At 42.3% G+C, this 13,537-nt stretch overlaps 1 pseudogene; it reads right to left on the bottom strand.

Annotated features, from left to right (window-relative positions):
- Positions 1-538: 538 nt before the first annotated feature.
- LOC130912572 (uncharacterized) lies at positions 539-13,008 on the bottom strand (annotated as a pseudogene).
- Positions 13,009-13,537: the final 529 nt, after the last annotated feature.

The raw sequence follows: 13,537 nt of genomic DNA, 5'->3' as shown, positions 1-13,537 counted from the left end.
TGACAGAAAAACGTGTGGCTGTGATTTTTCACCATACACTTTACATTAGAGCTTATCGACGTTCAACTGGCACCCAAGTAAGGCTCTGCCATTGACGGCTATGCACGTCCAAATTTTACATTCATTTTAAATGGCAGAAAAACATGTGTGGCTGTGATTTTTGACCCTACACTTTACATTAGAGTGTATTGACATTCAACTGACACCCAAGTAAGGCTCTGCCATTGACGGCTATGCACGTCCAACTTTCCATGTCAGCTGTCTTTCTACACTAATGAATCTTGGGTATATGGTCACTACGCTTGCGTTTGGACCACCAGGTTATTTCAGGAGCCTCGCCAACAATGAAAGTCTTAATTTTATTGCTGCTTTTGTTTGTATATGATTGTTTTGTATGTTGAACAACTAAAGACTTTATACATCTCAATTTTCTTTTATTCGCTTTATACCGTGTGCTGTGTACATACATCTACTGATATATCTGGACACATCTTCAGTGATCTTCCTGGAATCATTGTCTGTTTCGGGTCTTTCAACATTATACACCCTCCTCCAGTTGACCTAGCCGGGCTTGATCAGACCCCGGCTTTTGTCCAGATGGCGAGCTACCATGACACCATGGCTCTCCTCTCCTGAGCCACAGCCATCACAAGGCTCTCTCTGATGTATCGGTCATATTGCAGATGGCTCTCTTCCTCCTTTCTCCCTCCATGCCTAATATATTGAAAGTCTTGGGTAGTGAATGGGCTGCGAAACCCCTACATCCGACTTCTACTGGGAGACACCTTGCTCTCCACCCAGCTTGCTGGCAGTCTCTAACAAGTCCCATGTACTTGGAAAGTTTCCTCTCAAAGGCTTCCTAAAGTCGATCTTCCAATGGGACCGTTAACTCCAGCAATACCACTTGTTTGGTGGACTCAGACACGAGGCCAATGTCTGGCCCAGGGTGGTGACAGTGATGTGACTGGGGAACTTCAGTAGTCGACCGAGGTCCACCAGTAGCTGCCAGTCTCTTGCCAAAGCCAGAATGCCCGCAGATGTTATTCTGGCAGGGGCTGCTTTCTCCCCAGCTTTGACAAAGGTGATGGCTGTCTTTGAGGGTTGGGCCTGTTTTGCCCACACCAATCCACTGCTGATAGCTTCAGCAATGGCCTTAAGGACTTGGTCGTGCCTCCAACAGTACCTTCCATCTCCAAGCGCCTTGGTACAGCTGCTAAGGATATGCTCCAGGCTTTCTCGCTTAGAACACAAGGGGCAAGCTGGTGTTTCGGCTAAGCCCCAAGTGTGCAGATTCGATGGCCTGTGTAGCACATTGTAAACTGCCTGAATGATGAACCTATTGTGCTGAGGCTCAGCTCTCCATAGCTCTGCCCATGTCACTTTCCTCTCCATTGCATTCTCCCATCTTGTCCAGGCTCTCTGTTGTTTCATTGCCACGGCCAAGCAGGGTCTTGACTCCTCTTCGACTGCCCTAACCTCCTCCTGAACTAGGCGCTTCCTCTCCTTTCCCTTGATGTGCACTCAGGGAGATGGGAAGGACCCTAGCCCGGCTCAGCCTCGTGGGACCACACCAACTAGGTTCCTATTGCTAAACCTTGCCTCGGCTTCTTGGACAGCATCCTCTGCTTTCCACTTTCTGCCAGTTTTTACTTGGATCCCAGCGTTGGCCACTTTTGGGTCACATGAGTACTGCAACACTTCTCTGGCTCTTGACACCTTGAATTCCACCTCCAGGGATCTCAAGGGCTGCTGGAGCTTGTTGTTATGCCCATACAGAGCTATACTGTTTAGGCTCCTTGGTAACCCAAGCCATCTTCGGAGGTGACTGCTGACTTTCCTGTCCAGTGTCTCCATTGCCGAAATTGGGATGGTGTAGTATGAGGAGGGGCCGCAGGATCCTGCAGAGAATGCAATGCAGGTAGACCCAAACTTTGAACTTTCCTGGGAAGGCCTGACTTGTCCACAGATTTCAGCCAGCCATCCAACTCAATGCAAGTTGACTGAATTGATGATGCATCTCTCAGAGAGCAGTCAAAAATCTTGCCCAAGCTCTTGACTGGCTTCTCTGAGATGGTGGGGATGACTTTTCCTGAGATGTTAAACCGGAACTTGTCCTTCACCTTCACTTTCTTCAATACCATAGATCTTGACTTGGCTGGTTTAAAACTCATCTAGGCCCACCTCACCAGCTTCTCTAGACCCTTCAGGATCCACCGGCAGCAAGGGACTGATTCTGTTGTGACTGTGAGGTCATCCATGAATGCCCTGATGGGTGGCTGCCGTTGCCCGGATCTCGATTGAGGCCCTCTGCAGTCTGGCTCAGCAGACTTGGTGAGCATGTTCGTGGCCAGGGAGAAAAGCGCCACAGAGATTGTCCACCCTGTAATGATGCCGACCTCACCTTGTGCCATGAAGATGCTGTTGTTCGTGAAGAGACCCTCACCCTGAAGTTGTTGTAGTAGTCAGCGATGAAGTCTCTACACCTGCTGGGAACATGATGTTTTGCCAGAGAAAACTGGACAAACTTATGAGGAATGGAGCCAAATGCATTCGCCATTCTGAGCCACAACACCGACAGGTTGCCTTTGTTCTCCCTGGCCTCTCGGATTAACTGTGTCACCACACCGGTATGCTCCATACAGCCTGGCATCCATTGAATACCACCCTTCTGGACTGATGTATCAATGTAGATATTCTTTACCAGGTAGGTGCTCAGCTGTCTTGAGATTACACTGAAGAAGACCTTTGCCTCGACGCTCAGCAGGGAAATGATGCAGAAGTGATCTAACTGGGTGGAGATCCCCTCCGTCGGGATCGACACCCCCTCCGCCACTCGCCATTGCTTTGCAATCTTTGCCCTTCTCCAGATAACTCGCAGGAGTTTCCACAGATGTTGTAGGAGTTTGGGGCAGTTCTTATACACTTTGTATGAAGTGCCACTTGGTCCTCATTTTTCTGTTATTCTCTTTTTACACATACAATATACTGAAACACTCTGACGCCATGTATTCATTCTAATTTTGTCCGTCCAAACAACTGTAAGGCTGCCACTCCAATTTCACCGCTAGAAATAAAAAATAATGTATGTGCCAAAAAGAGCTAAGGAGGATGACATCAATGCTACATTATTTTTACGTGAAATTGCGGCTGCATGCGGGCGGAGGGCGTCCTCCCTCGGGTGAGGTGAACCCGAAGCAGTAGTTTAGCATCTCGTGCTGTTCGGTCACTGCGCCGCTGTATAAACGGGCACCAAGTGAAATTGGTTGTATAACCCAATTTAAAAATCTGAGAACATGAGTGGTCAGTTGTTTGAAAATCTTCAGTCGAAATCCCGTTGTGTTAAGTTCTCAACCTTAATTTAACGACACATAGGGTAACGCCCGTATAGTGTACTAATTTTAGGTAAGGTATGAAAAGATAAGGCAATGATATTTATATGTTGGGCGATCGTTACATTACCTTTTAAAAGTTAGGATAAGCCAGGGGTCGCGTTAACCGAATATTTTCCGTCGTTGACCGATTTTTTAAAACGGTGACGGAAAAAACTGAAGTCCATCCGTCATTTTGACCGGTTGCAATTCACACCCCAGACCACAGGGTGGCGAGTAAGCATATTAATTAGCTATTGTCTCTCTTTATGCATGACGTCGTTGGCCTTACTCTGAAAAATGTCAAGGCAACTGAGTGTCCGAAGTTTCTTCAAAAAGCCCCAAAACGACGATGGTGTTGATAAAAGAGGTGAAAAAACAGGGACTGCACAAGCGGGCACGCAATTCAAGTCCATGCGCACCAGGAGGAAAGAGTGAGACGACGTTCAGGCCACAGCAGGTGAACTGTTCATTTCATTGCTCCATATGCTACATATGGTAGGCTACCTACATACTGGGGCCACAGTCAGCTGTTTTTGTCACTGCGGAGAAAAAGTTAGATAGTCATCTGCTTGATGTGTTATGGCACGGTGTGGATTCTCTGTTAAGCTTGTTCGGACAGAATATTAATTTAAAATGAATGAAAACTAAACACTATTGAATATGTTGAAGCGGTATGCAATGTTAAGAGTCTTGTTAGCTGTAGGCACACTATCCTATTCCCCTCACTATCCACTCGCGGGGGCCTGCGCTTGTCAGTGACGTTCCTTATTCTCGCTATATGATTATACAACTTTAATATTTGTTAATAATACGCTCTGTGTGTAGTACCATCCATCGCTTTTCCTTTTTAAATGAGCACTTATAAGCGAACGCAAGAAGTAACAACGGGAACATTTTTAAACAGGCATTTCACGGGAGAGCATTTTGACTCTTCGGCCAATCATATAGCGAGAGCGAGTGGATAGTGAGGGGACCGCGCGCGGTTCTTAAGTGTCTCTGTCACGTGACTGTCGTAGCCGGTAACGTGCTCGGCCAAATGGACACACAAGTACAGAAGGTGAATTATGCCAAACAAAGGGTCACCACAATGTCATTATCATAATTTTAAAAATTTAAGTGACGGGTAAAAATGACCGGATTTTTATGACCCTGTCAGTCAAAATGACAGACAACGAAAAAGTCTAGCGCAACCTCTGGATAAGCGTAAGAGAATGGGTTAGGTATTTATAGGATACAAAAGTAATGCAGACTTGATAATGTCAGGTTTGTTAAGGTAGTAAAATGTTACAATGGCGAAAATAAAATGTTCCTTCGTCTAAATAAACTGACCAACCATGGGACAGGATGTATAGTAACTAACAACATATTGTTTTTATGTTCTGCATATCGACTTTAAAAACATGTTTATAATGTTTTATTTATTATGCCAAATAGGCTGCAGAGACTGACCCTCCTGCCATTGAAATGAGTATAAAATTTGGACATGCATAGCAGTCAATGGCAGAGCCTTACTTGGGTGCCAGTTGAATGTCGATAAGCTCTAATGTAAAGTGTATGGTCAAAAATCAAAGCCACACATGTTTTTCTGCCAATTAAAATGAAAATAAAATTTGGACGTGCATAGACGTCAATGGCAGAACGTTACTTGGGTGCCAGTTGAACGTCAATATGCTCTAATGTAAAGTGTATAGTCAAAAATCACAGCCACACGTTTTTCTGTCATTTAAGATGAAAATAAAATTTGGACGTGCATAGCCGTCAATGAAGAATTGTTTATGATGTTTTATTTATTATGCCAAATAGGCTGCAGAGAATGAGGTAAAGAACAGACCTTCCTGCCATTTGAAATGAGTATAAAATTTGGACGTGCATAGCAGTCAATGGCAGAGCCTTACTTGGGTGCCAGTTGAAGGTCAATAAGATCTAATGTAAAGTGTATGGTCAAAAATCACAACCACACATTTTTCTGCCATTTAAAATGAAAGTAAAATTTGGACGTGTAGAGCCGTCAATGGCATGGACTTGTATGGCCTGAAAAACAGCCATATACCCCCCCACAAACCAAAATACATTTTGCCACCTACCAAAAAAAAAAAAAAACACATGGCGAAAATAAAAATGCCACATGGCAAAATCCATTTTACCACATGGTAAAAAAATGCCGTATGGCAAAAAAAAAATGCCACATGGCAAAAAACACTTTTGGTTCTCGCTGTCTCTCCAAATGGGTGAGCCTGCGACCAGTGGCCTGTACAACGAAGCCGGTTTTCTGGTTTAGCAGGGTAACTTCGAGAGTAACTTCATCACGTGCAGCATAATTTATCAGCTAAACGGGACTACGAAAGGTGGATATGTTGAAACCGGGGAATGTTGCCATGGCAACACACGCCACACGGCAAACCTGGTTAGATCTGGTAAGTTAGATCTTGCTTAACCCCAGGATTCCATTAACCACGCTCTATTTAAACAGCACTCCTCCGCGGATGTGTCCTCTTGACAATGACAGCGTACCTGGACGAGCCGTACGACATTGGCGCACTGATTGTGAGGGGCTCTCTTTGGAGGGCACGAGTTTTTGGAGATCACCAGAATCCGCTGGCATACCCGGACGATGTTCTCCATGAAAGATATAGATTTTCAGCTGAGGGAATTCGTTACCTGTGCCAGCTGATTGAGGCGGACATCACTAATGTAACCCGCCGAAGTCAGGCACTCACAAGATTGTGTGCCTGTCCTTGCGCTCTTTCGCCAGCGGACAATATATGTATTCCATCGGTGATGCTGAATATCTGAGTAAGAACAGTGTATGCCGTGCGATTCGGAGTGGGGTATGGAAACGCTTGAAATTGATTGTTGAAAATGCTATTCAGAAACCTGTGTCAGCTTCGCTGCATGTAAACGAATGTGGAGCTTTGCTCTCATAAAAGAAATATATTTAATAAACTTTTCCATCGTTATTTCGTTGTGAAAATGCATAATAATCATGAAATATGTAGACTATTTAAATATTGAGAAACTCGAAGAGATTAAAATAAATGTCAAATCCACTATCCGCCAGATAGAACAGACAAATATAAAAGATATAAATGTTTATTGAATATGCATCTTACAGTCTTGTTTAACTGTGGGAATTCGTTACAAAAGACGGGCTTTGATTTTTTTTTATCATTATGCAACAGGAATCGTCACAAATGTGATCACACAAAACGCAACCACGCATCGCATTACCGCATTTCCTTCTTTCCTCACAAATATAACATAAAATTGCAGGGGGGTTCGGGCTCGGGTGTGCAAATCAAGTTAATTGATCGGCTCGGGCCGGGTCGGGCTGGATTTTTTTAGGCCCGATCTAACATCTACTCTGAAGATGTTCAAAGGACATACTCTACATATTCATACAGTCAATGGGACTAAACATACAATCATCCTTCTTCATGTGGTGATGCACGATAAATTATTTCTTACAGTTAACGTACCAAATCTTATTTTGTTGTCCTGACAGCAGGCTTTGTTTCTTTACATGGACATGAGTAAATTGGTATATTGACGCATTCACATATCACACGATCTGTAATTCGCTGCCAACAGACCAGTCGCGTTCTACTCGCTGAAGCGGTGTTGGATTTCGCGGTGAGGGTGGATTTTAATTCCTCATAACTCCGCATGATTATCGCGCATTCCTCTTCCGTGAAGTAAGGTGCCCAAGCCATCGTCACAAGTAGTATTTGACTCTGGTCTCCGCCCCCTTTTATGTGGCTGGCTAAGTGTATAATCACAGTCAGTTGTCTCCCAACCACATGAGTAATTTGTTGATTTGTGTGTGTGTGCGTGGGGGGGGGGGTGCGTGGGTGTGTGTGTGTGTGTGTGTGTGTGTGTGTGTGTGTGTGTGTGTGTGCGTGTGTGCGTGCGTGTGTGTGTGCGTGCGTGCGTGTGTGTGTGTGTGTGTGTGTGTGTGTGTGTGTGTGTGTGTGTGTGTGTGTGTGTTGGGAAGGAATTGTTTTGCTCAATATTGTCTGACTATGTCATCTATGTACACAGATTATCACAATTGTATGTACCGGTATATTTTTTGTTCAACATTTTTTTTACGGTTTTTCATTCCCAGAAGTTAAATTTGGCATACATCTTCAACAATGAGATCAAAGTCATAACCTGTGTGACCATAGTGTATGAAGGGACAGTACCCCCTGAAACAAAAAGAAAAAACAAAAATATACGAAACAAAAACCACAGTCATACACACAAACAATACCACAACAGTCATAAAAATACATGGTACCCAGGGGCGGAGTGGGACTAAAAAGCAGCCCTGGACTTTGACTCAGCCCAGCCCACAAGAATCGCTGTACAAAGGGAAACACAGAGCCTCTTGGGAGTCATGCCCCCCCCCCCCCCCCCCGGATAATTTTTTTTTACATTTCATTGTAAAATGCATCGATTTCGTGCACTTTGACAGAAAAATGAAGAAAATGTGTCTAGACTGTGACTGTCTGACTTGGGGTGCTCAAAGTACTGCAAGGCTGAACTGGAGTTGGATTCATGATCTTCTGCCCTAGCTCTATGATCAACCTGAATAAATAAATGAAAGAATTTATTTTTTAAAGCAAGTTTTATGTATCCAATTGATTATAATAGCACCTATCCCGTGTCTATAAAATGACTTCATTGTTTATGCCAGAATTAATCTTGCCACACAAATAATAAATTTAAATGAAAATACAATAAACATTTCAAGACAAATCCTGTATACATAACCTTCATTGGAAAGTATTAACCAGAAAACAAAGCAATATATAAATAATTAAAATATATATATCATATCAATTTAACTACCTAAACTTTAAAGTAGTAAAACCTTTCATTTTATTAATATTTTGTTATATTTCTTCTGAATTAATATTTCTGCCGCGTGTGCATATGTTGTTTTACAGCTAAAATATTTTTTCTAAGGAGAGTGATAGTAGGACTAGCATACTGTAACTTGACACGATTGCAAACGGGTACATGGACTAGCTGGCACTAACCCTTTAATTGTCATTTATTTCATTTAAAATGTAGCTACCTGGTGGATAACAATTGCCAGTATACCGAGCAAGTAACCCTCTTCATCCCAACGTACTTGTTGCCTGGCACGGCCAGACTTTTCTCCCTGTATTTTTCAAACACTGAAAGAATAACCGGAACAGCGGTGAGTCTGGAGTACCAGGCTAACTTACTTGCCCGACGCTTGTCTGGGGAACTTCCACCAGCTTATCATTACCCCCTCCCTCTTCTTTCTCTCTCCCTGCACCGGCTGCACATCAGAGTGGCTGCCGCTCCCACTCTCTTGTGAAAATATTTGTCAACTTGTGACATTTTAATGCTTCACTCTACAGTTTCTTTGTTTTTTTTCTCCATAACCTTCTCCGCGCCACCCTTCTCTTGTCTTTTCTTGCCACCACCATCCATATTGTACATTAACGCTCGTCGCTATTTTGCTTCCACAAGGAACCATTGAAGGCTACTCTGTGCTTTCTTCGTTCTTCTATCAGATTGGCGGTGAACAGCCAGGCACATTGCTGCCACCTGTCGGATTGGATGCGAAATGTAGATAATCAGAGGATGGGGGGATAAAAATGGTGATGTATAATGAATGGCGGCCGCCGGCCGTCCAGGGCACCGGCCGTTCTGTGATCCTCCAGAACCCACAGATTACCAGTCCGCCCCTGTCAACTACTGTACCCTTCTCTCTCTAAACGCTTACCTGATCGCAACTCTCTTTCAAACACCCACATTTTGAATGTAGCCAAAGGTGTTGATAGAGTGTAGCGAGCTGTCAAACCGCGCTGCAAATCTAAAGCAATCACGTGGTACAGCTGGGCAGCAAGGCATCGGATGTCATCATTTTTGGAACCTCTCCTAAATGAAGCGAGCCTCGGTACGCGCTTCGCAGAAAAGTCTCTTCATTACTCGACAAACACTTCGAAGACTCAGCGCACCTCGTTACATCACTATCTACCACTCCCTCTCATCTTCAATGAACTCTTGTTTCAACTGCCAGTTTGCTTTTGTGTCTCTGTGTTTAGGTGCCGCGAACCTTAAATACAATATGTTGTTTACAGTTTAAAAATGAGTCATCTTTAATGTGGAGTTGCTTGTTCCGATTAAAATATTTCGTGAAAAAACAATGTTGTATTGTTGTACGTTGCATTAATATGTTAGCATTAATATTTGCCATGAAAAAAGTGTGTTATAATTGCTTTTAATAGAGAAATTTAACTTGAATATAAACACATTACAGTATGATCCCCAATAGTAGGCGACTGCGTGCCGGATCCGGCCTCAGCTCGCCAGATCCATTTTTCGATTTTTGTCTCGTGCTAAATTCTATTTTGGTTAAAGAACTTAAAATGAAAAAATCAAACTGTTTCGGGACTTTTCCTTGCTCGTTCCAGATAAGAAACAAGAAAATCAAGCTGTATTTCAATTTTGATTTTTCCGTTTTAAAACGAAAACCAAATAACCAGCCGTTTCTCTGTTTTTCAAACCAGTTTATAATATCCAATTACCAAGAGAGACACTGACCAAAACCACACACACACACACACACACACACACACACACCCATCGACGTCGACTCACTAACACTATCACCAACACTATCTCCATAAAGCGGACATTGTCGCCATCTGTTGTACGTCTGGGAATGTGATATATTGGATAAAAGAATTTGAGTTACTGCAATGTGCCTCCTCATTATTCTGCCGTCTTCCATCCATCCTTGGACATACTAGCCATGAAGTAGCGCTCTGACCAGCGCTCCTATGGAGGACCAGGAGTCCAAAAATTAAATGAATAAATAAACAATTAAATAAATAATTAAAAGTGTCATTTCAATATTTGTCGATTTCAATATTTATTAATTCCAATTTTATTTCAATTCGTATTTCCATTTTTATTTATTTCAACATTTATTTATTCCAATTTGTATTTATTTAATTCAACATTTATTTATTTCACTTTTTATTTATTTCATTCTTGCACTCATGTTCTCCGTGTGGCTGCATAAAATAATTTTATCTGTAATTAGCTCATCAAACTCGGTGGGCAGGCGTGAACTAGGTGAGGTTTGAGTTGAGCGAGTCAAGCTACATGGCTCTGGGGTCAAGATAATGCTCCTTCCCAAAACTTCAACGATTGCTGAGGTTCTGCATCAGCTTTCTCGGGATTTAATAACGGACATGTTAGACTAAGCAGGACACTTTGACACAGGAAATTTAGACCCTGAGCAGGTGGCTTACAAACATACGGCCACACGGGGAACAAGAGTGCAAGAATGAAATGAATAAAAAGTGAAATAAACAAATACATGTTGAAATAAATAAAAAATTAAATAAATAAACACATATTGGAATAAATAAATAAATGTTAAAATAAATAAAATTGAAAAAATAAATAGCAATTGAAATAAATATTAATTGAAATAAAGAAAAAGTGAAATAAATAAATATGAATTTGAATAAATAAATAAATGTTGAATAAATATTTAAATAAATAAATAAATATTGAAATAGAAGCATTTTAATGACACTTTTGATTATTTTTTTAATTGTGTATTTATTTATTTATTTATTTTTTGGACTCCTGGCAAACTAAGACCAATTGTCCAATGTGTAATACTAACAATGATCATCAGAGAGATAATGTTAAATGACAGCAGTTTGCTAATTTTCTAAATTGAGATTCATTGACCTGTTTTGCCCATGCACCAATTGTTATAAATAAAACAAACAAGAAATCATGTTGTCCAAATGTTTTATTGTGATCAATATCTGCAATTATGGCGGAACAAATGTGATTAGGGCCTGGGTGCAATGAGCATAAACGGGACCCCTGAGTGGACAACCGATCAAGGGGGGTGCAACTAGAGATATTTTACCACTTAAACACTATAGACAGCTCAGCGCATCATCTTACCTTTCTGTTTGACCCTCCCCTCGCCCAACCATGCCCACTTTACGGCCACACACCGGGCTGCTAAGAGGCCCGAGCCCGGGTGTGGTCGCACCACAGCACACGTAAGTTACGCCCCTGTCTGCAATAAATAGAGGCATGACATACAACTTGTGTCTGTATGGGATGTACATGAGTGATGAGCTCACAATACCACAAATATAATATAATAAGGTGAAAAATACCTTTAATGTTTTCTAGTAACAACAAAATTTGTTGCAGCACATCAACATTAGGCAACTGTAATATTATTTGTAATTTCGCCTCATTTTGGCCACTAACACGAGTGGCAACACCTCACAGGCTGCACAGATTGTCAGAATTTTGTCCACAATTGTGTACCTCACTTTCAATTCTAAAGGCTCCACCTAAACCGTGACCCAAATTGGACAAGTGGTACATGTATGGGGTTATGATACCAATATATAAGAGGCTAAGCGATTACACCTTTGTTTGAGATTTAATTCCATTTTATTAATAAGTGTGTTAACACACAATTCTGACATTTGGAAATCCTCAACGAGCTTAACTGCATTGAGTAATTCAATGTTAACTGAAAATTACAATGAGAAATTAACTAAGTGCAAGTAGTGACAGTCGAGGTCAGGCGGAAGTGAATACAAGACAAAAGCAAAATGTAAAAAGTCTTAGGGCTGCTGGTGGTGGCGGGGCATTGCTACATCGAATGTGTTTGAGTGAGTGAATGAGTTTGGCACATGGCTGTCCTCTGATCAGATTTTTAGCCTCTTGACAATCTTGTCACATATGGCTGACAAATCCTCGCAAACCTTTGGATAGCAGTGATAGCGTTGAACCAGTGTTTCTGTGCTGTTCCTTTGGAGCGATGGTGAAATATAGCACTGGGTCTTAGGAGACACTAAGCAGTACAAGGCTGGTGCCGTTGCACACATATCATTGGTAAGTCATTGAACTATTTGTATAGAACCTTTCTCAGACAAAAGTGCTTCACATAGACAAAAAAAAAATAAGTAACTGCCTCAACATTTTTATGGATGAATCAAATTCACTAGCTGAGCAGTCCAAATGACAGCCAAAATACTGTATTCGGGTAGTGGGTAGTAATGCATTACATTTACTCCGTTACATTTACTTGAGTAACTTTTTGAAGAAAATTTACTTCTAAGAGTAGTTTAACTAAGCCATACTTTTTACTTTTACTTGAGTAGATTTGTGAAGAGGAAACGCTACTCTTATACCCCTTTCCCACTGGCCAAAAAACCCGTGTCAACCCGCTAACAATCGGCTTTTGGTGGCAGTGGGAAAGGTGCAGCGACCCGCCTCGACCCGTGTCAATCAACCCGCCAAGCAACCCGTGTTAAAATCACCTCGGCTCTGATCGCCATGCAGTGGGAAAGCAAAACCCCGGGTCAACAGTCAACACCCTAATATACGTGGTGACGTAGGCTAGTACGTGATGCATCATAACAATAAACAAAAACCATGTGCTCTAGCCCGGATCCACATACGGCACAGTCGGTGTAGCAGCGTTAGCAATAGCCATAACAGATTAAACAAAGGCTCTTCTCCTCCTTCTGTGACGTACACGACTCCTTTCAATTTCAAACCAAAATTTACGTTGCCTACGTTGCGTCAGCACAAGCACAGTGTTGATCCTTTGCTGCATTTTGACCATTTTGCGGGCAGTAAAAAGCATGAAAACAGAACACAAACGGAAAGGAGGCTTCCATGTTGCTTTGCATTGTTAACTTCCTCGAACTGAATGAATTCGGTCGCACTTGTCGAAGCGCATCTTAGCGTGGTGACGTCACGCACCTTACGCACGGCTGAGGAGGGGACGGGGTTAGACGGGTGGAAAAAAAAAAAAAAAAGACACGGCTTTTTTTCGTCAATGGGAAGGGTGCCAAATGCCAATTGTTAGTGGGATGCATCGGCTTGGAAAAACGCGCGTTGACCCACTAGTTTCAGTGGGAAAGGGGTATTACTACGCTGCATTGGGCTACACAATGCTACATTTTTCCTCTTGATTCTACATATTAGATTTTACTTTTTTCCCAGGGATGCCAACAGTATATCTACCAGTTTCATCAATGAGACGTCGCAACAATAATCACATGACTCAATTCTACCAATCAGGCTCAAGCTTGCCATTCTTTGATAACGCCGGCCTGTTCAGTCACGTGGCGTCTTTAGAG

Source organism: Corythoichthys intestinalis, chromosome 1 (genome assembly GCF_030265065.1).
Source record: "Corythoichthys intestinalis isolate RoL2023-P3 chromosome 1, ASM3026506v1, whole genome shotgun sequence".
In the NCBI taxonomy this organism is placed as follows: Eukaryota; Metazoa; Chordata; class Actinopteri; order Syngnathiformes; family Syngnathidae; genus Corythoichthys; species Corythoichthys intestinalis.
Note: the sequence above shows the minus strand (reverse complement) of the source record. Positions and strands in the feature narration are given on the sequence as shown.